This window comes from Anabrus simplex, chromosome 1, assembly GCF_040414725.1.
Source record: "Anabrus simplex isolate iqAnaSimp1 chromosome 1, ASM4041472v1, whole genome shotgun sequence".
NCBI lineage: Eukaryota > Metazoa > Arthropoda > Insecta > Orthoptera > Tettigoniidae > Anabrus > Anabrus simplex.
The window spans coordinates 1,802,283,388-1,802,309,278 of NC_090265.1; positions in this window are offsets into that span (position 1 = coordinate 1,802,283,388).

The window sequence follows — 25,891 nt, forward strand, 5'->3', positions numbered from 1 at the left end:
ATACGCCCGCTGCGTTGCATTATATTCAGATTATTAGTAACGTGGTTTAGTTAGGTTGTTCTATGCATGTGTCATGGATAATTTCAGTAACTACAAGATGTGCAGTGACAATGTGTCCACCGTTGGGTCAGGATATGATCATTCATATTGGGAAGAAGGCAAGTTGGGGAACATTATGGGATTGAGCCAAGGATATGCAAAGTGAATGTCTTGAAATGCCAGAGGGATGATTTTTGGGCCAAATGTTTGTGATAGGCTAGATATGCCGTATTATTGCTCGGATCCATGTTTGTATAGGCGATAATTAACTAGCTGATGGGTGCTAAAGAAAGTACCAGCTGAGCGAAGATGTATGAAAGAAATGGTTTCTTCGTTCACGAGACGTATTGCACGCGGTAGGTTTGAAACATGGTATAAGCGCACCAGCGTGATGTTTTTTTATCCACAGGTTTGTTCTATTTGTGAGACTGTGCCTGTTTGTTTTAATGTGCCTCGTGTGGTGTAAATTTGGGATATTTATCTCGATAGCTAATTTGCTGGGAAGCCAGTTCTGTCTGGTCCAATTTGGATATGAGTGCGGACTCATACAGTAGAATCAGTGCTGTATTTCGGAGGTTATTTTCAAGAACCATCCTGCACCAATGTGTTTTATTGTTTGTATCCGATTATGTCGCAGTGTAAATATAGGTAGGTAGGTAAGGGTTGTTCTGCCTGAAGGCAGGTCCGAACCTCCGCAGAGGTGTTCCTGAGCCGGAGTTTACGTGCGGTAGGGTGGCCAGTTCCTTTCCGCTCCTCCATTCCCTTACCCCCACCAACAGCGCGTGGCAACCCATCCATCTCCTGACCACGCCCGATGTTGCTTAACTTCGTAGATCTCACGGGATCCGGTGTTTCAACACGGCCACGGCCGTTGGCTAAATATAGATAGATATTTATTTTTGTACTGGTTCATGTTTGTGGGTTACTGTAGTCGCGTCCTAGTTCGTGAACCATGGGAACGGCTGAGTGGCCTAGTAAGTGGTTCTGAGAGTCGGGATACCAGTTGCTATGGAATGGGAGTGGGCATCTCGGACATATTCTGAGTCGTGGCCCTCCTTGTGCTCAGGCGGCTAGGACTATACAATTCACCGGTGGTCCATAACCCGTTAGAAGAGAGATCCTCACTTGGACTATGTGCAAGTAGGGTAGCATCCTGCTTCATGAATTTACCGAGCTCAGAACACTTTAAGCAAGCCTCGGACCTATGGGAGTAATGGAGTCCCACTCCCATTTGACAGGCGAGGGACTCCTTGGAAACAACTTGGCGAACGAAATGGAATTCGATGGGGAGCTATCAATATTAATGGGGCTTATGGAAGAAAGAAGGTAGAACTGGCTGAGTCAGCAAAGAGGATGCATCTGGATGTGCTAGGAGTAAGTGATATTCGGGTAAGGGAAGATAATGAGGAAGAGATAGGAGATTATAAGGTGTACTTGACGGGTGATAGAAAGGGAAGGGCAGAGTCTGGGGTAGGGCTCTTTATCAGGAATACCATTGCACGCAACATAGTTTCTGTTAGGCACGTAAATGAGCGAATGATGTGGGTAGATTTGTCAGTGGGAGGAATTAAGACAAGAATTGTGTCCGTGTATTCACCATGTGAGGGTGCAGATGAGGATGAAGTTGACAAGTTTTATGAAGCATTGAGTGACATCGTGGTCAGGGTCAACAGCAAGGATAGAATAGTGCTAATGGGCAATTTCAATGCGAGAGTTGGGGATAGAACTGAAGGATACGAAAGGATGATTGGTAAATGTGGGGAAGATATGGAAGCTAATGGGAATGGGAAGCGTTTGCTGGACTTCTGTGCTAGTATGGGTTTAGCTGTTACGAATACATTCTTCAAGCATAAGACTATTCACCGCTACACATGGGAGGCTAGGGGTACCAGATCCATAATAGACTATATCTTAACAGACTTTGAATTCAGGAAATCTGTTAGGAAAGTAAGAGTTTTTCGGGGATTTTTCGATGATACAGACCACTATCTGATCTGTAGTGAACTAAGTATCTCTAGGCCTAGGGTAGAGAAAGTGAAATCTGTCTGCAAACGAATAAGGGTAGAAAATCTCCAGGACGAGGAAATTAGACAGAAGTACATGGATATGATTAGTGAGAAGTTTCGAACAGTAGACAGTAAGCAGGTTCAGGATATAGAAAGTGAATGGGTGGCATACAGGGATGCTGTAGTAGAAACAGCAAGGGAATGCCTAGGAGCAACTGTGTGTAAAGATGGGAAAAGGCGAACATCTTGGTGGAATGATGAAGTGAGAGCAGCCTGTAAACGTAAAAAGAAGGCTTATCAGAAATGGCTCCAAACAAGGGCCGAGGCAGACAGGGATTGGTACGTAGATGAAAGAAACAGAGCGAAACAAATCGTTGTTGAATCCAAAAATAAGTCATGGGAAGATTTTTGGTAATAACCTGGAAAAGCTAGGTCAAGCAGCAGGGAAACCTTTCTGGACAGTAATAAAGAATCTTAGGAAGGAAGGGAAAAAGGAAATGCACAGTGTTTTGATTAATTCAGGTGAACTCATAATAGATCCCAGGGAATCACTGGAGAGGTGGAGGGAATATTTTGAACATCTTCTCAATGTAAAAGGAAATCATCCTGGTGGTGTTGCAAACAGCCAAGCTCATGGGGAGGAGGAAAATGATGTTGGTGAAATTATGCTTGAGGAAGTGGAAAGGATAGTAAATAAACTCCATTGTCATAAGGCAGCAGGAATAGATGAAATTAGACCTGAAATGGTGAAGTATAGTGGGAAGGCAGGGATGAAATGGCTTCATAGAGTAGTAAAATTAGCGTGGAGTGTTGGTAAGGTACCTTCAGATTGGACAAAAGCAGTAATTGCACCTATCTACAAGCGAAGAAACAGGAAGGATTGCAACAACTATCGAGGTATCTCATTGATTAGTATACCAGGCAAAGTATTCACTGGCATCTTGGAAGGGAGGGTGCGATCAGTCGTTGAGAGGAAGTTGGATGAAAACCAGTGTGGTTTCAGACCACAGAGAGGCTGTCAGGATCAGATTTTCAGTATGCGCCAGGTAATTGAAAAATGCAACGAGAGGAATAGGCAGTTGTGTTTATGCTTCGTAGATCTAGAGAAAGCACATGACAGGGTACCGAGGGAAAAGATGTTCGCCATACTGGGGGACTATGGAATTAAAGGTAGATTATTAAAATCAATCAAAGGCATTTATGTTGACAATTGGGATTCAGTGAGAATTGATGGTAGAATGAGTTCTTGGTTCAGGGTACGTACAGGAGTTAGACAGGGCAGTAATCTTTCACCTTTGCTGTTCGTAGTTTACATGGATCATCTGCTGAAAGGTATAAAATGGCAGGGAGTGATTCAGTTAAGTGGAAATGTAGTAAGCAGTTTGGCCTATGCTGACGACTTGGTCTTAATGGCAGACTGTACCGAAAGCCTGCAGTCTAATATTTTGGAACTTGAAAATAGGTGCAATGAATATGGTATGAAAATTAGCCTCTCGAAGACTAAATTGATGTCAGTAGGTAAGAAATTCAACAGAATTGAATATCAGATTGGTGATACAAAGCTAGAACACGTCGATAATTTCAAGTATTTAGGTTGTGTGTTCTCCCAGGATGGTAATATAGTAAATGAGATTGAATCAAGGTGTAGTAAAGCTAATGCAGTGAGCTCGCAGTTGCGATCAGCAGTATTCTGTAAGAAGGAAGTCAGCTCCCAGACGAAACTATCTTTACATCGGTCTGTTTTCAGACCAACTTTGCTTTACGGGAGCGAAAGCTGGGTGGACTCAGGATATCTTATTCATAAGTTAGAAGTAAGAGACATGAAAGTAGGCAGAATGATTGCTGGTACAAACAGGTGGTAACAATGGCAGGAGGGTACTCGGAATGAGGAGACAAAGGCTAATTTAGGAATGAACTCGATGGATGAAGCTGTACGCATAAACCGGCTTCGGTGGTGGGGTCATGTGAGACGAATGGAGGAGGATAGGTTACGTAGGAGGGTAATGGACTCTGTTATGGAGGGTAAGAGAAAGAGAGAGAGACCAAGAGGACGATGGTTAGACTCGGTTTCTAACGATTTAAAGATAAGAGGTATAGAACTAAATGAGGCCACAACACTAGTTGCAAATCTAGGATTGTGGCGACGTTTAGTAAATTCTCAGAGGCTTGCAGACTGAACGCTGAAAGGCATAACAGTCTATAATGATAATGTATGTAATGTATGTATGTATGTATGTATGTATGGTGTATTAGTATTTTCGGGTTCGGCTCCATAGCTAAATGGTTAGTGTGCTGGCCTTTGGTCACAGGGGTCACGGGTTCGATTCCAGGCAGGGTTGGGAATTTTAACCATAATTGGTTATTTTTTCTGGCACGGGGGCTGAGTGTATGTGTCGTCTTCATCATCATTCCATCCTCATCACACGCGCAGGTCGCCTACGTGCGCCAAATGAAACGACCTGCATCTGACGAACCGAACTTGGCCTCGGACACTCCCGGCACTAAAAGCCATACGCCATTTCATTTCAGTATTTCCGGAACATAATACAGGCGATTAGGAGCTTAGCTGGCGCAGCTACACAATTAAATTCGTAACGCGGATCAAATCTCCATGCAAACAGATGTTGTAACTATATTTTACGGGTCGTTACCCGCCTTTCCTTTTCTTTGAATTTACTTTGTTGTAATGTATTTTGGTTTTCATATGCGAGTCACATTTTTACGACCGATTTTGGTGTTGAGATTGCCAATTTTATATTGGATTTCATTTTAGTATTGTATGTTTTGGACCAATAAATCCATTCTACCCCGTTTACATTTCAAAATATGCCTCTGTATTTCCTGTCCATATACTAATTCGTGTAGGTTTATTTAGAGATTTTCTTACGCCCATTTTTCGGACATCACCACGCGCTCTACCCGCGCTGACGTAGTCGGACTTAAGGACGGGATACCGCTTGCCATCGTAAACCATTCTGGTGAAAGTACTTGTCCTGTAGATTTGCAGAGTGTCTTTAAAAACATAAAAGTGTCTTGCCTTAGGCCTATATTTTTAAATTATTAAAGAAAAATATCCATTCTCATTATCCAAAGCGCTCGCGACTACTCCAAGGCATGTGGCACGATTGACGAGCCGTCTACCCCTCTGTAGATGGCGACGGATTTAATATTATTGAACTACTAGCCAAAAATTTAACCCACAATGATACAATCATTGAAATTTATAACAACAGGTTTACTTCTCCGATAAATGTAATAATTTCCTCGAAAGTTTAATATTCATTGGGCTTTTACCCTGTAGTTCAAAAGCATACGCTAGCGTATCCAGATTAATAGCCTGCTGAAGATGAAAGCTAGCTACATCATTTTCTTAAATTATTCTCGAATTCCGAGGAATTAATGGTTTGCCTGCACATATTCTTATTTTAAAAATTGGAGCCTTAGAAATCTGAACGTTTCCCAACAGATCAATCAATAAACCTCAAGGGACGTGACGGTCAGCCATGGCAATAGTACAGGGAATACGCCGAGCAGGTGGTTGCTTCCCATTTTCACAGGAGGCAAATGCTACGGTCGCTTCCATCCCACGATCGCCGTAAGACCTACCTGTTGTAAGAAAGTAATGTACGAGGAACGCCTTCAGTGAATATTTGCCCCATCCATCGTGATGTCTTGACGGGTGTCAGCTAGTTATTATTGTTATGAACCACATTTTCTTTTAGTCTGGAATTTTGTTTACATTTTGTTAAACAAACTCATGGACTCCTCCGTCGTTGGTCATGGCCTTGAGACCCACCATGCTCCACCTAAGTCGTTCAAGTATATCAGAAAAAGCCTGTAATTCAACCTGACTGTAGATAACATAATCATCAATCATTCACTAGTGAGCTGCATGTAGAGCTGTCTCCCAGGTGGCAGATTCCCTATCAGCTTGTTTTCCAAGCCTTTTCTTAAACGATGCAAAGAAATTGGGAATGTATTGAACATCTCCCTTGGTAATTTATTCCAATCCCTAACTCTCCTTCCTATAAATGAATATTTGCCCCAATTTGTCCTCTTGAATTCCAACTTTATCTCCATATTGTGATCTTTCCTACTTTTAAAGACACCACTCAAACTTATTCGTCTACTGATGTCCTCCCACGCCATCTCTCCACTAACAGCTCGGAACGTACCATTTAGTCGAGCACCTCGTCTACTTTTTCCCCAAGTCTTCCCAGCTCACACTTTGCAACATTTTCGTAACGCTACTCTTTTGTCGGAAATCACCTAGAGCAAATCGAGCTGCTTTTGTTTGGATTTTTTCCAGTTCTTGAATCAAGTAATCCCGGTGAGGATCCTATATATCGGAACCATACTCTAGTTGGAGGTCTTACCAAAGACTTATATGCCCTCTCCTGTACATCCTTACTACATCTCGTAAATACCCTCATAACGACGTGTAGAGATCTGTACGCTTTATTTACAATCCCGTGTTTGTGATTACCACTGCTATACGGCTTCCAGCTTAACATGCAATCGGCCGGCTATCTTGACGAGAAGCCAGTCACTATCATTCTAGCGTCTAGCCAAAACGAGAATGTCAGCAAGATGGAACTTGTTGTTAATTGACAGAGGTCGATCAGACTGCGACCACTCTCGTTCAACCCACCCATTTAGACAGTAGTGGACAAGCCATTTCCTCCATGACACGAGCGTCAGACGATCCTCTTCATTAATACTCCGGGGTCATTAGACTCTACCTTACATAGGTGCAAGCGGTGTTTCTTCACATTATAATGTGTGAGTAGGATTAAACATTTACTACAGGCATTTGAATTCAAAACATTAAATCCGCCGTGCTAGTCTGCTTTCTCTTTATTTACATCTCCTCTTTTTGGGATTGTTGTTGTTGGTCCGAGGTTTTCGTGGCTCACAGAGCAATAGGGCAACTTTTATTATAACAAATTTGGAAATTTTGTTTCTTTCCTTTCTTAAAATGCAGAGATTTAATAACAAAGAACAATTGAACAACGAGCCCGTCAGCTCTAGCAAAGCCTTTGGACTCGGAAGTCCTAAATGTGATACAAACAACTTGGGCTAAATACCCAGTCGTTAAATTACATATGAAAGAGCACAATTGCTCCTCAGCTGCACAATAGAAGAATCCAACCCATCGGGTGACGGCACTTCAAGGTGCCCCATGGTGGGCTATCAATTGCAAAGCTCCACAATAACTTTGCCTACTCTTCCGAAAGGGAACACACTTACCCTAAAAGAGGCATAATTACACATACTATAAGGCCTTAAGGATAAAAAGGAAAAGGTTCACAAAGCAGGCCATTAACAAAAGAAAAGAGCAGCAGAACGTTCTGGAACCTTAGGTCCAATGACACAGGGGCTCAAGAAGAGACGATTGACATTACATATTTCCCAGTGGGGAATAGAGCTCAAAGTACCCGCACGCACTATCAGATGTCTACCTTGTATCGCTGGATCTCAGGCCGCGCCCCTGCCTCCTCTTGCCTCCGGTAAGTTGAACTGGTGCAAAGTGGCCTGCTTAGATAGCGTAGTTCCGCAAGGAAAAGTTCCACGCTGAAAGGCGGAATTTCCATACACTCATTGGGTAGAGAACATATTTACAAGCATATGATAGATAGATTACAATAGAGGAGGAATCAGCTGAAGTGTTGACAACTTCAGTTACACGAAAAAAACAATAGTCAAAAAAAAGTTTACCAACTTCCAAAACCAGAATTTCTCTGGACATTATTTGTTGTTGGTGATGAGTGTGCGCCAATAAATCGCTGGTAGAGCCATCTAACCATCGAAGAAGAAAGTTTCTGGGAGTTTAAAAGTTCATGTCCGTTGGCATCGATGACCTTACAGAAGGCGCACAGTTTAAGTAGGTGCACCCCTGGTACAATTATTATTATTATTATTATTATTATTATTATTATTATTATTATTATTATTATTATTATTATTTTATACGTGAACTGACGACTTAGGATCAAGCTACAATTTCAGTTTTTCTTGTCTGAAGTTTGCTCTTCCTCCAGAAATCCTTCATATGGCGTTATGCTGTTTCCAGGCTCTTTCCGTCTTTGCAGTTCTTTCGACTTGAAACCCTTCCAAATTTTGAATCAAGGTCGGAAATATTTTCCTGCCTAACATCTGAACTTCCTGGATGTTGGACTTCTCTAGATCTTTATGAACTCCCTTAACCCATGCCGTCATTCTCTTTTTCTTCCACACGTAGTCGAATACGTTTTGGTTAGTCTCGTTTCGTCCATTCTGTACAAATGTCTGAGAAATGATATGGCCTCTTTTCAGTGTCACTGAAATTTTCTCCACATTTTTGTAGACTTCATTGTTCCTCCGAAGTTTCCAGCGGGTTTATTATTATTATTATTATTATTATTATTATTATTATTATTATTATTATTATTATTATTATTATTATTATTATTATTATTATTATTATTATTATTATTATTATTAAACTTTTCGGCGGACTAAATCGCACGCCATTTTTCCCGTTTTCAACTTCTTGTGAGCTGTTATAATAACTTGCCGTGGTCATGCCCCAACATTTGCCGGTTGTAACAATGAGAAATTACGAAAAACGATTCCAAATTCAAGCTCACTACTTAAGCGGCTCCCGCTTTGAGAAAGAACCTCTGTAGCAACGGCGTCTAATCTCGTAAAAGTATATGTGTGTGTGTGACTTGTTTGCCTGAGCGAGGAAACCTGCTTCCTTTTACAGCCAGTCAGTCGGATTTCCCCAACAAGATGCAGTAAAACTACACAGAATGTATTTTTGTTTCATCATGCTTTTGACTGGTGTGAAAGTGGGAAACCATGGCAAACACTGCCGATAGTGGCGTTCGAACCACTCACGGGGTGACCTTTGTGGCTGACAGACGTGTGCTGCATAGCCGATAGGACACGTTGCAACGTCCTCAGTATGCAGGACACTCAGTGAGTGAGGACTAACAAAGAAATAATCGCTATCATCTGTTGAATGATAATTATTGTTGTGTTCATGGAGACGTCGTTGATCATTTCTGTGTTTGGAGTTCATCTGGTAGACCGTAACTTGTCTGTCCTAGCGTGCTTACTGTCTCCTTGAGAAATCATTTCCATTTATTGACGTTATGCTGTGATGTGCAACTTGTGTGCTTCACCCCTTCAGGAAACATGTACTCTTCCCAGTAACACGCTTACGTGAAAAGTATCTGACTATAAAAATGAAAGCTGCTTAGATACTTTCAATATTTGGTAGCTTAAATACTTGCGAACAGTTTTTCTCCCTGTTAAAGTTCAACAAATTCAGCGAATAGCTGAACATAGCCTATGTCAACCTTGTATCAAGACAAAACATCTGCTATGCCAGAAGCGACGATACAATTCTTCTGTTTCTACCGCTTTTCCCACACGGGTGCGAACTGCGTCGCACATGTGGGTTTGGCCCTGTTTTACGGCCGGATGTCCTTCCTGACGCCAACCCTGTATGCAGGGATGTAATCATTATTGCGTGTTTCTGTGGTGGTTGGTCGTGTGTGAATATGAAGAGCAGAGTGTTGGCACGGGCACAAACACCCAGTCCCAGAGCCAGAAGAATTAATCGGAAGCGATTAAAATCCCCGACCCGACCTGGAATCGAACACGGGACCCTCTGAACCGAAGGCCAGTACGCTGACCATTCAGCCAACGGGTCGGACCGACGCTAGACTCCTGGTACAAAGTAATTCTTTTACCCCACATGTCAATGTAAACTCGCGTAGATATACGCGTTCATGCAATTCGTTCCTTTAGCTTATTATTTTTATACCACATTTATTTATTTATTTATTTATTTATTTATTTATTTATTTATTTATTTATTTATTTATTTATTTATGTATGTATTTATTTATTATTTTATTTATTTATTGATTTGTTTATTTATTGATTTATGTATGTATTTATTTATTATTTTATTTATTTATTTATTTATTTATTTATTTATTTATTTATTTATTTATTTATTTATTTATTTATTTATTTATTTATTTATTTATTTATTTATAGTCGTTTAACGTCGCGCTCTTATATTATATCGATATGTAAATAGGACTGAACTGTTCCTGTCTCCACTTTGAGTGTGATATCTCTATTCCTGTAAAAGGGCAATTGAAAATGTTTCTGGTCACTTAGTATTTGAAAGAAAGCTTCACATCAAAAGGATTCGCTTCAGGATACAAATACTCCTAATTGATAACTCTAATGGTTTGCAATACTCTGACATGCCTCAGTTTTGTCCCACAGAAGTTCTTTTACGTGCCAGAAAAATCTACGGACTCGAGGCAGGCATATTTCAGCACCCTTGCACGCCAGCATCGAACTCGCTAATTTAGGCTCAGAAAGCCAGCGCCTCCCCTGCTTACAGATAATGAAAATGAGTAACTCAGCATTCACCGAACAGAGAAAAGAACCTCCGCGAACTACTTTGGTGGTAGTCGACGACGACATATTGCTTTCATAATCCACGAGTAGTGGTCGTAAGTGAATACCAATCAATCAATCAATCAATCAATCAATCAATCAATCAATCAATCAATCAATCAATCAATCAATCAATCAATCAATCAATCAATCAATCAATCAATCAATCAATCAATCAATCAATCAATCAATCAATCAATCAATCAATCAATCAATCAATCAATCAATCAATCATTAGTGATCTGCATTTAGGGCAGTCGCCCAAGTGGCAGATTTCCTATCTATTGTTTTCCTAGCCTTTTCTGAAACGATTCCAAAGAATTTGGAAATTTTGTACATCTCCCTTTGTAAGTAATTCAAATCCCTAACTCCCCTTCCTATGAAGAATATGTGTCACATTTGTCCTCTTGAATTCCTACCTTATCTTCATATTGTGATCTTTGCTACTTTTAAACACACCCCTCAAATTTATTCATCTACTGATGTCCTCCGACCCCATCTCTCCGCTGACAGCTCGGAACATACCACTTAGTAGAGCACTTCGTCTCCTTTCTCCCAAGTCTTCCCAGCCCAAACTTTGCAACATTTTTGTAACGCTACTCTTTTGTCGGAAATCATTCAGAACAAATCGAGCTGCAAGATGGCAGTGACTTACATGATGTTCGCGTATAATATTGTCACTTGCAACTATTGAATAATCGGTAATTCTAAGCTAAAATGTACCGTCTGAAGCACCAGAGTGAAGCTGCTAAATACTTTTGTAGTGACTGTAGTTTTAAATCTGCATTTTGGAGATTAGTCTTCATCAGAGGATCAATCTCATACCTATAACCTCATCCTGTTAGCTAACCGATAATGGCCGCCTCTGTTGATGGAGGTCGGCAAGATTTTTCTAACTCCCTGAATCTAAATAATGAAGATCAGCAAGTCTCAAGTAACCTCATGAATCGACAGGATAAAGAAAGCATAATTCCCACCCGTACCGGTGAACCAGGTAAACTCATGACAACCTCTATTACTGTTCCTAACACACTTAATCAATCTCCTAACAATCCAAGGTTAAGTTACTCTGCAGCAATGCAATCCTATCCTACCAAAGATCAAGCTATTGTTATTGAATCTTGCGATGGTATTAGTATCTGAGATTATATTCTAGCAATTGGAAAATGACTAGCCCTAGTAACATCCGATTTGTCTCACGGATATCTAATGGAAGAATATGTATCTTCCTTGCAAGTCAAAAGTGTGTTGAAGAATTAATTTCAAAACATCCCAAGATTCTCATAAATAATGTCTCCTTGGGAATAAGACCTCTCCTAACTTAAAACAAACGAGTTATTCTATCTAATGTTTGCCCTGTGATACCTAATATTGTTATTGAAGAAGAATTTCTCAAACCAATGTCAAAGATATCACCTATTAGAGCAGGTTTAACAATCCCTGGATTTTCTCACATTCTCAATTTTCGGAGACAGATTTTTGTTCAAAATGAAGACTTTAACAAACTTCCATACTCACTCCAAATCGAATATGAGGGTATCAATTAGTATATTTATTTATCCTCTGATACACCCACCTGCTTTCTTTGTAAAACTGAGCGGCACTTAGCTGGAAAGTGTCCTAATAATGATGAAATAATAAATGAAGGCTCCTCATTAAATCAGAACAGTCATTCTCACGGCAAGATCAATCTAACGGAATTTCCCCAACTAGTAGAGAAGACACAAAAAAACTGTCAAGAAAATATTACCTGCACTCACTCGCAAACTACTCTTCAGACAACTGCTACATCTACATCTCTTCAGTGCTCTCAAAATCAAAACTTTGGGCCTTTACCCTCAGTCGAAACGACTCTAACCTCTCTTTTGGAAAGTCCTCAAAACCCCCCATGTGTTCATCTTGCTTGATCAAAGAGGCCAATATCACTATCTAGCAGTGAAACTACAGGCAGAAAAGATCTTGACTTTAAGAAACCTCCCCTAACAACTGAACCTAAGATAAGTCAACAGGCAGGGAAACACAAGACAAAACAAACTTACAAGAAACCAAAGACAGAAAAAGAAAGCACATCTATTAGTGATATGCTTAAGCCAATTAAGCAAGTTCTAGAAGCCAACCCTCAGTCTTTTCCCCTCAGTTACTTACAACTCCAAACCTTTTTTGAAAACAGTATTGGAGTTAATGACATAGCAACAATAGCTTCCAATTACACCCAAGATCTAGAGGGTTTAGCCCAAGCATTTCGTAACTATATCCATAATACACTGAAAAATCCATTAAGAACAGGAGTACTCGAATAGTCAAGAGACCGCTTAAGGCTAGCAGTGAAAAATTAGATGAAGCAATTAACAGTTTAGTTCCAGATTACTCCAGCGATGATTCAACTTCCCTCACATAATGATAATAAAATTCCCTCTACACCTGTTTGTCATTCTTTAACATTACATCAAAGAAACCTCAACAGTTTTCGATCACAGCTTCAGCAAGGAAAAGCAGCAGGAAATGATCAAATTACTGGGGAGGTATTAAGGACAATGGGGTGGTACATAGTGCCTTATTTAAAATTAAAAAATTAATAAATTAAAATTAAAAATTTAAAATAATAGTGTAATACCAAAGGAATGGAAGGAATCTATAATTGTTTGACCGAGATGAAAATGTTGTTTATTTTTCGATCAAAACTTTACCTCTGGAGGTCGCGTATGATAACCACACATAAAAACAATGAATTACACTTTCGGAGGACCACTTAAATGTTATTAAGGCAATACAGTATATAAAACATAAAAAGTACACAAGTCACATATATTCAGATGTACGTGAACTACAAAAGGCACTAGTACTGAACGTACTTCTTGTACATATACAATAAAATTTTATTTACACATGCGGTACGTACTGACACAAATTAACACTCGAAATATTCTTTACACTTGTGTTCCTAATTGTTATTGTGCCAATGGTTTGGCTGCACCTGAAAGGTTAGCACTGTTGTGCTAGTATTTTGTGAGACTGCTGTCTCTACATGTTACTAGCGGCATGTCTGACGCGCTACTCCTTTTCTCTCGCCAGTCACTTGCGCTAGAAAACAGTCCCGGAAGCCAAGTGCTGCCCTCTATTCACAATTTCAAGAAATATAAATAAAACACTACAATAATGTAAGTTACACAAATAAGTCATAAAATCACTCAAATATAACTGTTAATGCGATATGCAGTAACATACCGGCCCACTTAAAATGTGCTCACATTTTACAAATTAAATACCCTGAAAATAAAACAAGTAATGCATGAGTTCTGTCTCAAAAAAAAAGAAAAACTGTCAAGGCAAAGATAAATACATATGCACAAATACACAAGAAAATATGGACGACGCACTACACTGAGGTCACTAGTCAATTGGGAGTGGGCATAATTTGCACACAGGTCTCCTACAAACTCCTGTGGGTGTACGGACATCTACGACTCTCACCAATCCGTCCTTGCCTGGAAATGTTTGCTCAATGATGCCTAGTCTCCAGTCCAATGGTGGAGTGTTGTCCTCCTTAATTAGGACAACAGTTCCTGTAGATACACTGGGCTGTGCTGACTTCCATCTCATACGTTGCTGCAAGCTGCCCAGATAGTCGGATGACCACCTGTTCCAAAAATGTCCCTTCATTTTTTGAAGATGATTCCACCTGGAAAGCCTTGAAGTATTTGATAAGGTTAGGTCTGGTTCAGGTATGGCCATCATGGGTTCTCCTATCAGGAAATGTCCGGGTGAAAGATAAGAGGTGTCATTTGGGTCATTGTTCAGGAGAGTGATTGGACGTGAATTTAAAATGGATTCAATCTGACAGAGAAGAGTGGTCATTTCTTCGAATGTCAAGTGAGCGTGCTTGGTGATTCTAGTAAGGTGAAATTTCATAGATTTCACCCCAGCTTCCCAAAGACCTCCGAAATTTGGTGCTCGTGGAGGAATGAATTTCCAGGTAAATCCTTCTTGGATTCCAACATTATCAATTTCACGTTGGTGTTGCTCTGATTGGAATAATTTGTTAAGTTCTCGAAGTTGATTTCTGGCTCCGATGAATGATGAACCATTGTCACTGTGAAGTTGAAGTACCTTTCCTCTCCGGGCTATCATTCTCCTTAAGGCAGCAATGAAGGCTTCGGTGGTTAAATTGCTTACAAGTTCCTAGTGAATGGCCTTGGTGGCTAAGCAGACAAAAAGTGCAACGTAGCATTTTACTCTCGTGTTACTACGTGGAGAACCTTGTTTAATGAAGAAGGGTCCCGCAAAGTCTACACCGCTATATAGGAAAGGACGAGTGGGTTTAACTCTTTCAGCAGGCAGCTGGCCCATCAATTGCGATGAGCTCTCGGCCTTGAACCTGTAACATGTCACACATTTGCGAATGACACCTTTGACAGTTGTCCTGGCGTGAGGAATCCAATACTTCATTCTAAGTGATGCAACTAGTAGCTGTGTGCTAGCATGTAGTAATCTTAAGTGTTCGTCACGAATAATTAATTTCGTGACATGGTGATGCGCTGGTAATATAATCTGATGTTTCTGGTCATATGCTGCGTCTGCATTACGTAAACGCCCGCCCACTCTGAGACACTCATCTTTATCAAGAAATGGAGCGAGAGATTTTAACTGACTTCTCTTGTCAACTTCTTTTTTCAGTTGAAGATATTGAATTTCCTTCTGAAATTCCCGGTGTTGAATATATCGTACACAGCAAAGTAGTGCATTATTGCATTCTTCCGTGCTTAGATTTCCTGTAATCTTCGCATGTGAGTGCTGTAAATTGTAGATGAATCTTTTACAGTACGCAAAGACACGTTTCATTCTTGATAACGAGGAGAACCGTGTAGTGATGTCTTCATTATCGCAGCTGTTGATTGCACATGTAGTGGGTTTGGCTTCAAGTGCTTCTGAGGTACATTCTGCAGTACTGATTGGCCATAATTCTTCAGGCTGGCACAACCAGGATGGTCCATGCCACCAGAGGTCATGTGATTTTAATGCTTGAGGCTCGCTTCCTCGTGACAATATGTCAGCTGGATTCTCTTGTGTAGATACATGATGCCATGTACAGTTTTCTGCCGTGTCCTGGATTTCAGAGACCCGGTTGGCGACGAATGTTTTCCACCTCGTCGACGGTGACGCAAGCCATTGTAAGACAATTGTAGAGTCTGTCCACGCATGAATAGAACTTATATCCAGGTTGAGACTCGTGAACGTTCGCTTAAGTAATCTTGCTAACAGGAGAGCGCCGCACAATTCTAAGCGTGGAATTGACAATTGTTTAAGTGGGGCGACTCTTGATTTTGAACACATCAAATTGCATGAAATAAGCCCTTCTTCATCTGTGGTACGAATGTATACGCAAGCCCCGTAAGCACGTTCAGAGGCGTCGCAGAAACCATGTAATTCACAATTTACAACTTTAGTCTTACTTAAAATGTACCTGTCAATTTTGATATCGTTAAGTTCTGGTAATTGCGAGTAAATAGCATTCCAAGTGTTAAGAAGCTGACTCGGCAGGTCTTGATCCCATTTTAATTGAAAGGTCCAGAGTTGTTGCATGAAGACCTTGCATGAGAGAATAACTGGACCCAATAAGCCCAGAGGGTCAAAAATTGCAGCAATAGTTGAGAGTACACTTCTCTTGGTTGCATGGGAAACCCTTTTAACAGTTATGTCGAATTGAAACTGGTCCGTAGAAGGGTGCCAGAGTATTCCCAATGTTCTTACTGTGTCTGCATTGTCGAGTTGAAGTGGTGATTTGGTTTCTCTATTTTCTTCTGGTATTTTTGACATGACCTTACTGCTGTTAGAACACCATTTCTTAAGTTCAAATCTCCCTCTTAACAGTAATGTCTCTAATTCTTGCTGTAAGCGAATGGCTTCTGATTCAGTACTGGCTCCGGTTAGGAGGTCATCAACATAAAAATCCTTTCTAAGGACAGCTGCTGCTTGTGGAAATTCCTTTGACTCGTCATCGGCTAACTGTTTCAAACACCTCACAGCGAGAAAGGGAGCACTTGCCGTACCGTAAGTAACTGTCGTGAGTTCATAACACTGGAGAGGTTCGGTGCTAGTGTTTCTCCATAGTATTCGTTGTAGTTTCATGTCCTTGTTGTCAACTTGTATTTGTCGATACATTTTTGTAATATCTGCGACAAGAGCAATCTTGTGTGATCTGAAACGTAGTACAATAGAATGCAGGTCGTCTTGTATGGTAGGACCTACGAGTAACTTGTCATTCAAAGATACGCCACTGTCAGTCTTAGCAGACGCATCAAAGACAACACGAGTTTTAGTGCTGGTACTTGTTGGTTTGAATACGGCATGATGTGGCATGAAGTATCCTCCATCTTCAGTGCACGTGGGTACCGGTTTCATGTGGCCAAGTTTCAGATACTCATTCATGAATGCTGAATATTCTTCTCTTAATTTGGGATCACGATTAAGTTTCTTCTCAATACTGTAGAATCTCACTACTGCCTGAGGGTATGAATTCCCTAACTGCGATGAAGTCTGTTTAAGTGGCAGTCGAACTCGGAACCTTCCTGTAGCATCTCGCGTTGTGTTCTTAGTGAAGTGTTCTTCGCAATCTCTTTCTTCTTTGGTGATTGGTGGCATATTCAGTTCTTCTATTTCCCAGAATCTTTTAAGTTGTGTGTCTAATTGGTCTACCTGGATGAATAGTGATGTTGCATATTCCCCTTGGTGTTGTATAGGTGCCTGGCCAGCTACTACCCAACCCAGTTTCGTATTCTGCAATGTTGGATACCCATCACGAGTTTTCTTGCCCTCCAATATAACCTTAAAGAATATGTCTGCAGAGAGTAGCAAATCGATCTTGCTTGGAATGTGGAAATTTCTGTCGGCATATTTTATATTGGTGGGTAGATTCCATCTTGAAATGTCGATTTTTCTACTTGGCAAATTGTTTGTAATCTTTGGTAGCACTAAGCATGTGGCATCTATATTGAAAGGGCTGACCGCAGATTGCAAATGAACTGTAATGCAGTGTGAGGTTTGAACTCCTGCACCGTTAATTCCAGTTACTGGTGTAACATGTTTTTGTTTTCTTAGACGTAATAGTTGAGCTAGTTCTTCGCTCACGAAATTTGTCTGAGAACCTGAATCCAAAAGACATCTAGCCTCATGCATATTACCGTGAATGTCTTTAACCTTGACTATCGCTGTTGATATCAAGACTGTAGACAGATCGGATTCCTTGACAGCGCAGTGAGTAACATCTGTTGAACGGGTTGTGTGATTAGCTACTGCTTGGCGTGAGCTATGTTCTCTCTCTGTTTCCCGTGAGCTAAGCATTGGCCTGCTGCGGTCACGCCTGGTGTCATCATGCAATAGTGAATTGTGATACTTTCCGCACATCTTGCACGAGCCTGATTGGCACTGATTGACATTATGATTACTGCCCAAGCAGTTAAAGCATAATTTGTAATCTCTCACAACATTATGTCTCTCATGGACATTGAGCCTTTTGAAGGACTCGCACTTAAATAGGTAATGTGAGCCCTTGCAGAGTACACATTGGTAATTAACACTAGCATGCACATTGCTTACTTGGTGTTTGGGTGTAGATCTAATCGACTGTTTAATCTGTTGAACTTGAGTACCTGGCTTGATTGCCTCAAGTGCTAAACATCTCTTTTCTAAAAATGTCCACAACACCTCCAGAGATTCTAACTCAGAACCTGAAGTGTGTATTTCCCATGCCTTCCTAGTCGCTGGGTCTAGTTTGTTGATTAACAATTGTGACAATAATAAATCTTCAATTGAAACATCTAAGTCAAGGGCTTGTAATGCTTTTACATTGGCCTGACTTGTGTTTATAGCCTCTCTGAGAGAATTGGCATTCTCTTTCTGGATTGAGTCTTGCTCTAATATCCGTTTAATGTGGATTGACGAAATTAATTTGTTGTTTTGAAACCTGTCTATTAACCTTTGCCAAACTATGCTGTAGTTTTCAGCAGATAGAGGGAGACTTTGTGCAATTGAAAGAGGTTCGTTTCTTAGACTGCTAATTAGGTAGTGAAATTTCTGTATATCATGCAAATCTTGATTGTTATGGATCATAGATACAAAGGAATCGTGAAATCCTCTCCAGTCTTCGTACTCGCCTCCAAATGGTTTCAATGTAATAGTAGGTAATTTGATGTGCGCCCCATTGTAATTATTGCTTACTGAGATATTCCCTTGACTGGAGTGTCTGGAAAGACCTGTTATTTCATGCTGGGTGATTATTCTGTCTATGTCGACCTTTATCTGATGATATGTGTCTTCAAATATTTCTCTATCTGCTTCGTATGTTTCTCCCTCCTCACTGATTTCTAGCTGGGATTGAATGTCCTCATACCTTTGTTTCAATTCCTCTAAACTTTCCCTACGAGAGATAATAGCCACAATTCCCTGCTCACTGTTAAACCCATCTACGAAGTTTTTAATACGTGTTACGCTGCCCTTTATTACACCTCGTTTGCGTATTAGAATTTTAATACTCTCCTCTGCCATAATGAAAGGATAGGAATAAAGATATGAATTGGATCTGACCTTGTAAGGTGTGGGAAGTAGTTGTTGTCATCAAGGAGCCATCTTGATATGGCTCAGGGTTGCTACTGCCAACAGTCCACAGGTTGTATTCCACAGCGCGGAAGATTTGACCGGCGCGGTTGGTAGCTCTGATTTAGCGGCGTGAGTTCGCGCGTAAATCAGCCATGTGGCGAATTGCGTCATAAATTGCACCACGATAAATCACAATATATTATCGGCATAATCCAGTCACTGTAAATGCACTATGTTTGTTGTCATATAAAATGAAAGCTCGAAGTATCCGGCCCGTTAGGACCAAAATGTTTGACCGAGATGAAAATGTTGTTTATTTTTCGATCAAAACTTTACCTCTGGAGGTCGCGTATGATAACCACACATAAAAACAATGAATTACACTTTCGGAGGACCACTTAAATGTTATTAAGGCAATACAGTATATAAAACATAAAAAGTACACAAGTCACATATATTCAGATGTACGTGAACTACAAAAGGCACTAGTACTGAACGTACTTCTTGTACATATACAATAAAATTTTATTTACACATGCGGTACGTACTGACACAAATTAACACTCGAAATATTCTTTACACTTGTGTTCCTAATTGTTATTGTGCCAATGGTTTGGCTGCACCTGAAAGGTTAGCACTGTTGTGCTAGTATTTTGTGAGACTGCTGTCTCTACATGTTACTAGCGGCATGTCTGACGCGCTACTCCTTTTCTCTCGCCAGTCACTTGCGCTAGAAAACAGTCCCGGAAGCCAAGTGCTGCCCTCTATTCACAATTTCAAGAAATATAAATAAAACACTACAATAATGTAAGTTACACAAATAAGTCATAAAATCACTCAAATATAACTGTTAATGCGATATGCAGTAACAATAATAATACCAATTTATAAAGGAAAGGGCGACAAAAGGAAACCAGAGAACTACAGACCAATCAGCCTGACCAGTATAGTTTGTAAAATACTGGAGAGTTTAATATCAAAGTACATCAGAGGGATATGTGATGATAAAAATTGGTTCATGAGGAGCCAGTATGGATTTAGAAAGAAATTTTCTTGTGAGGCACAACTGGTGGGATTTCAGCAGGACATATCAGATCAATTGGATTCAGGAGGTCAGTTAGATTGCATAGCCATAGATATTTCCAAAGCCTTTGATAGAGTGGAACATGGAATATTATTAAAGAAATTGGAGGGAATAGGATTGGACGTAAAGGTTACACGTTGGATAAAAATATTTCTAAATTCAAGGGTTCAGAAAGTCAAAGTAGGAAATAATATATCACAGGAAGAGAAAGTTTGGAAGGGATTCGCACAGGGTAGTATAATCGGTCCGTTACTTTTCTTAATATACGTAAATGATTTAGGGAACAATATAACATCAAAAATAAGATTGTATGCAGATGACATAATTGTTTATAGGGAAATAAATACCATTGAGGATTGTTCAGAATTACAAAGGGATCTTGAGAGTATCCAATAATGGGTTGAAGGAAATAATATGAAGGTTAATGGAGGCAAATCCACTGTTACAACATTTACACACAGAAGCTTTAAAACTGAATTTGAATATACTTTGGATGAGGTAGTTATCCCAAAAGATGGCAAGTGCAAATACTTAGGTGTGAGATTTGAAGGTAATTTGCACTGGAAGGGTCATGTTGATGACATTGTTGGGAAAGCATACAGATCGTTACATGTCATAATGAGGCTACTTAAAGGATGCAACAAAGAATTAAAAGAAAAAAGTTACTTAAGTATGGTTCGTCCATTATTGGAATGTGCAAACAGTGTTTGGGATCCTCACCAAGAATACCTAATAGAAGAACTAGATGGTGTGCAGAGGAAAGCAGCAAGATTTGTAACAGGGGATTTCAGGAGAAAGAGTAGTGTATCAGAAATGTTAAAGGAACTTGGGTGGGAAACTTTAAGTAAGAGAAGGGAGAAAACTAGACTTATAGGATTATATAGAGCCTATACAGGAGAAGAAGCATGGAGAGAAATCCGTGAGAGGCTTCGGTTGGAAAATAATTATATTGGCAGAATTGACCACAAGTACAAAATTTGAAGGAATTTCAGCCGAAGCGAATGGGGTAAATTTTCATTCATTGGGAAGGGCGTGAAGGATTGGAGCAGTTTACCAGGGGTAGTGTTTGATCCTTTTCCAAAATCTGTACAGATATTCAACAACAGAATAAACAGCAATAGAGAATATAAATGAAATGTTAGAGGGCATTCGACCAGTGCAGGACATTGTAAATAAAAATGTGTGTGATTAAATTAATTCCATCCCCTGGTCTATGGAGTTTGGACAGCCCAAGTAGGGGACTGCCTGTAGGTGTGAAGTACAGTGGGGACTTCGAGGGCCCTGGGACCGCTACGGTAGCTGTGAAGGCCCTTCAGGAACTCTGAAAAGTGGTGGCAAAAGGGGCTCTGGTTAAGACGCAGCAGGTCGTTATGCTACTTAGGTTCCAAAATGTGTAAAATGTAAATATGTAAATAAATACAATGTTAATTTTAATCTTATACCAGTTGTATGGTATTATTAGAAATAATTTCACATACTGTGTATGAGTTGACTATATTTGTAAGTACAGGAGATATTATAAGTAGAATTTTTAAACAATACCAATTTATTAAGGAAGATGTGTGTGTTTAATAGCAAAATTATTAGCGTAAATTGTATAATATTGTATTCTAGGAAAATTTTCTTCGTCTCTTGTTAATTTAAAATTTAGTGCTTGACAATAATGTATTTTAGTGTACCATTTGCCACCGAGGTAGACACCTCATTTGCAAATAAAGAGATTTTTATTTTTATTTACAACTTCTGCTAAATAAGCATCAGCCTTCAGTTGTCTGTCTACAAGAAACTAACTTTGGAGACAACCTTGTTTCCCATTTAAGACAGTTCAACGTACATTATAAAAACCGAATTAATCCAAATCATGCAAGTGGAGGCGTAGCTAGCTATGTTAAAAATAATTTACACCATCAAGAGGTTCCTTTAACTACTTATTTAGAAGCAGTCGCAGTTTTATTATACCTACCACAAGCTATATGCGTATGTAATGTTTATTTTCCGACGAATAGTACATCTCACGCTGATGATTTAAGAAACCTAATACACCAACTCCCCAAACCCTTCATTTTGATGGGTGATTTTAATAGGCACAACAGTTTATGGGGTAGTCGCAATACTGATGCAAGGGGGAAAGAAGTAGAGAAGATACTAGATGAATTTTCTCTAGTATTATTGAACTCAACTGCTCCAACCCGTTATGATATAGCACACGGAACATACAGCGGCATAGATTTAACTATATGTACGCCAGACATTGCTGCACTATTTAACAGGTCCATTTATTCAACTCTACAAGGAAGTGACCACTTTCCCATCATAATTAACGATGATTAAAGTTCTCCAGACAACACATCAAAACCCCAATACTGTAAATGGAATTTAAATAAGGCAAATTGGCAATCATTTAGAAAGACTGTAAATAACTATTTAAATGATCTAACTCCAACAAATAAATTTCCTTCTAAGAACATCAATGATATTTTTCAAGACTTCACTGAAGTAATAATTAAATCTGCTGACCAGAGTATCCCAAAAACAACTCCTATGCCTTTCAAGGAAACAGTTCCCTGGTGGAATGACTCCTGTAAAGAGGCCACCAAAAATAAAAACTGTGCTTACTACCTGTACAAAAGAAATCCCACGCCTGAAAATAAAATCAATTTTCAGAGACATCGTACAATAGCACGAAATAAAATGAAATTATGTAAGAAAACCTCCTGGTTAACATTCGTCTCCTCCTTAACATCCCAAACTTCACAAAATGTTATGTGGAATAAAATCCAAAGAATAAGTGGTAAATACAATAAATTCTGTATTACTTCTCTAAGAGATCCAGTCGCTGGGTCAATTGTAAATGAACCTCAACAAATAGCTGATCAACTGGCTAAATTATCTTCAAACATCTCTAGCGATAACAATTATGAACCTGAATTTCTTCACATGAAAACAACTCGAGATCCAATAGACTGAAGTGAAACTGTACCTAAACTGAACTATGCTTATAATGATATTTTACAGTTACAAGAAATGGTTACAGAACTCAACAAATGCGGCAGATCTAGTCCTGGCCCAGACACCATTCCCTATGAATGTTTAAAACAGCTTCCACAACGTGCACTCAATTATCTACTTGCTATTTTCAACTATATATGGAGTTCCAAACTATTTCCAGATCAATGGCGTTGTGCTATTGTAGTGCCTATACTCAAACCAGGAAAGGAGATTTTGATCCCAGGTAATTATCGTCCCATCGCCTTGACAAATACAATGTGTAAGCTACTGGAGAAAATTGTTAACAAGAGATTACGCTGGTATTTGGAACATATACACTTTTTAGTGATGCACAAAATGGTTTTCGTCAAGCACGTTCAACAACAGATACTCTGACATGTTTAGAATCAGAAATCCGAGAAGCTTTCCTGAACAATCAGCACCTCATAGCCGTTAGTTTAGACATTGAGAAGGCATATGAAATGGTGTGGAAAGACTATCTAATTGAAACATTGATGAAACATAATATTTCAGGAAACATGCTTTTCTTCATTTATAATTACCTTAAAGATCGCCGAATTCAAATCAGGACAAATGGAACTCTTTCACATGAAGTAACCATTGACAATGGAGTTCCCCAAGGATCAGTCATCAGTGTCACATTATTCCTCGTTGCAATAAATGGCATTGTCTCCAACATTCACCTACCAGTAAAGGCTTGCCTTTTTGCCGATGATTTGACTATACTAAGTGCAGGAAGAAATAAACTAACTACTCAACAGCTACTTCAAGAATCAATTGATAATATCCAAAAATGGGCTAAAGTTACAGGGTTCAAGTTTTCCAAAACTAAAACCAAATGCATACTCTTCTCCAAATGTAAACATACTGTACAAGATCCTGAGCTGTACATGGACAATCACAAAATTGAAACAATAACAACTATGAAAATCTTAGGAGTTTTATTCGACACTACGTTAAGTTGGATACCTCACCTAAAAAACCTTAAAGATGACTGCTTGCGAAGGCTGAACATAATGAAGATCCTGGCAGCAAAGAACTGGGGGGCAGACTACCAAGTGCTAATGAACACGTACAAAGCAATTATTAGGGCTAAATTATGGCTAAATTACAGAAGAATGCTGAGTAAATGAGAGGAGATGGATTTCGCGAAATTTGACCAGAAAAAGAGGTAGAATAATAGGGCACAGTTGGTATTTAAGGGAAGTGCAAGAAGGGTGGGCATGAACACGAGAAACTGTATACAATTCCGCAAGAATGTCTTCACTCAAAATCCTTGATTCCATCCAGTCCACAGCTCTAGGAGCCTTCCGTGCCAGTCCAGTAGCCAGCATTCAAATAGAAGCAAATGAACCACCACTCACAATTAGACGTAGACAACTAAATTTGACTTACGCGCTCAAGGTAGCAACTATGAGTGAATCAAGAATTCAGTTGTATGCTTTTCCTAACAAGCACCAAGGTACACTCATTAAATCAGGATCACAACCACAGCCTTTCAACTCAGAATAGCCAAGTTTCTTGGAGAACTAAATTTAAATATCCCTCCAATACTCCTCACAGACAACTCTCTTAATGTCCCACCATGGATTATTACCCTTCCAAAAATTAACTTTGAAATAAATTACAGTGTCAAAGATGAAACTGACAGATCTCACTACCATCAATTATTTCTTGAAATTTCTAATAAATACCCAAGGCACACTGCAATCTATACTGATGGATCAAAATGTGAGGAAAGAAATGGATGTGGGATTATATATCCTGAACGTACCATGCTATATCGATTGCCTGACTACTATACAGTCTTCTCTAATGAGCTGTACGCAATAAAGCAGGCTATGCTACATATTTTGAAAACCAGCACCTGCAATAACTCCTTCGTCATTTTTTCTGATTCAAAAAGTGCATTAAACGCAATAGAAAGTCCATCATCGAAACACATCCTTGTACAAGAAATACAACTGTTGTTTAAAAACATCATGAAAGAACGCAAACAAGTCATCCTTGTGTGGATACCCTCTCATAGAGGTATTCAAGGAATGAATCTGCTGATCAAGCAGCTAAAGACGCTACTTACCTCCCGCTAGGCGATCTAACAATAGCTACCCCTCACACTGACATTATTGCCTAACAAAATTATACCAACAGTGGAAGATAAAATGGCTTCAAACTTCAAACAGCAAACTCCACGAAGTAACAACGGAATCTACAGTACAACGCTATCTCCACAACCTTCACAGGCAAGATCAAGTCCCAATAACTAGAATACGGATTGGTCACTCCAAGATAAGTCACAACTACCTCCTTGAGAAGAAACTGCCTTCCATCTGTACAACATGCAATAGTGTGTTGACTGTGAAGCACATCATTACAGACTGTTCACTGTATGACAAATGGCGCCAGTATTAAGGGGGACTCTCATCTCCTTCACTGTGCAAACAAATTATCAAGTTTTTCAAAGACACTGGTCTGTATTCAAAAATTTAACTGTTCACTTTAAAATACCAAAATCTTTTTCATTCTTCACTCTACTGTAATTTAATGTAAATTCTACAGTTAGAAGTCACGATAAGACCTTAGGGTAAAGTGACTCTAAATTAAAATAAAAGGAATCGACCTGCTTTTCTTTAGATTTCTTCCAGTTTTTGAATCAGGTAATCCTGGTGAGGGTCCCATACAAGGGAGAAAA